Genomic DNA, 1,920 nt, shown 5'->3' with positions numbered 1-1,920 from the left:
CTTTTTCATGGTAATACGCATGAAATCCACGTATTAACACTGCAGGTAGAAGGTTTACTACTTTTCTGGAAACTATTCTGACGATACCAAAGCCTTTCTGAACATTCTTACCATTTGGCTCAATGATTCTAGAATGTGCTTTATGGCCGTGTTTTAGAATGCAGAAAGAAACTGCCGTGTGAAGGTGTTGCCCGCTGTGTGATTACAAACAGGAGCGACACAGCAGTACTCCGGGTATCTAACAGTGGAGGGATGACTCCGTAACTTGCAATAGAACAGAGCTAGTAACGCAGATGTCAGTGAGCCTCTGTAGTGGTGTGGGGAAGCTTATAAAACAGGATAAAAAAACCGGATATGAAGTATGACTTCCGCGAGTGACGGGCGTGCGGGACACACTGGGAGGCAGTATACTGGGTGTCGTGGACTGTCTGGGTGGGGTGTTTCCTCCCCTGCAGCCTCTAATTGCTCTGCAGGGAGCATGTGTGACTTCACTCCAGAAAACAGGAAGGCATGCATGTGCACATGCAGACAGACTAACCGAAACGCATGCTCCCCAGACAAAGCGAGACACCAATGTACAGTTTCTTGTATGGTGCTGGGAGCTGGGACAGGTGTGAGCACAGAAATGCCGCTGGGGTCTACCTTTTCACACAGGGCAAGCACAGTTCCAGCTTGGATTATTGCAACCTGTTCTTCATTTCTCAAATTCTAAAACACAAAAATGGGCAAGGGCGTTTCACACTGGACCCCAAATCCACGTGCAGACAGTCAGCACCAAGCAACCGCAATAGCTCCTCTCGGCCCTGCGCCTGGGGATCAGCCCCACTCGCTAACGGGGCCAGAGTGTCACGCAGATGTCACATAGCTGAGCTCCTGTCCCTCTGTATGGGGACAGTTCGCGTCGTGGCACTAAGCCTTTGAGAGACAAGGCCTCATTCAAGCCAATTTATAGGAAGGCAAAAAAAAGTGCTTTCTGTTTTCAGCCCTCTCAAGAGAGTCCACTTTCTTTCTAAGAGCCCTTAGGCTTTTCTGTCCAGTTCATCACTCACAGGCTATGAGGATGACCATGCTTGGTAGCCCTCCTCTGACAAATGCAGACCCAACCACCCCCACAGGAACACGGCCATACAAAAGCCTTACATTGTACTTAGTAGATCTCTTACGTTAGAGAAATTAAAAGCAAAACAAAACAAAAGTCACACAGAGTACACCCGGATCGAAACGAGAACACAAAACCAGAAACCGATCGCTCATAGTTACCCCGTTATCGCCAAGGATATCTAATTTCTTCATAAGTTCAGAAATATTCACATCCTGGAAGAGATTTCCAATGTTCATTTGGGTATGAGCTACAAAGACCGTCCACAGCAATCTCTGGGGCCACGGCCTTCACTGTGGAAGACACTACTGCCCAGTACAGACAGCAGGGCTCAGTCTGGCCCTGCTGCTCCTCTGGGGAGGGAGAAGGCATAGCTGCCGCTCGCTGACGAGTCTCACGCCAGCACCAACGTTGCTTTCTAGGAAGGCCCAGTGAATCCCTGGGTCAAGGATACCACCCACGGGCCTTACAGGGCTCCTGGTGTGTGGCAGGCCCTGGCCACTGTCACAGCCACAGCATGACCCACGAGCTGGGTGCCGGGCGCTAGGTCTAATCTCATCATCATACTGGCTTCATTTGATTACATAAAAAAGAGACTGAGGCTCAGGAAAGTCACAGGTGAAAGCCAGGCAGGGGTTGAGCTGGGGTTTGCGCTCAGCCTGTCTCCCAAATCTCTGCTCTTTTAATGTGGGTAAACACAGAGTGGCCTTTCATCACCATCGGGTGAGCCTTTACAAAAGCGAACTAGGACTTGCACCATGGGGGGAGGACAAGGAGGGCCTCATTAAAATCCGTTCTATTGCCGGCACAAGGACACAATC

The sequence above is a fragment of the Tupaia chinensis genome, unplaced genomic scaffold (genome assembly GCF_000334495.1).
Source record: "Tupaia chinensis unplaced genomic scaffold, TupChi_1.0 Scaffold000384_1, whole genome shotgun sequence".
Lineage (NCBI taxonomy): Eukaryota > Metazoa > Chordata > Mammalia > Scandentia > Tupaiidae > Tupaia > Tupaia belangeri.
This window is presented reverse-complemented; position numbering follows the sequence as displayed.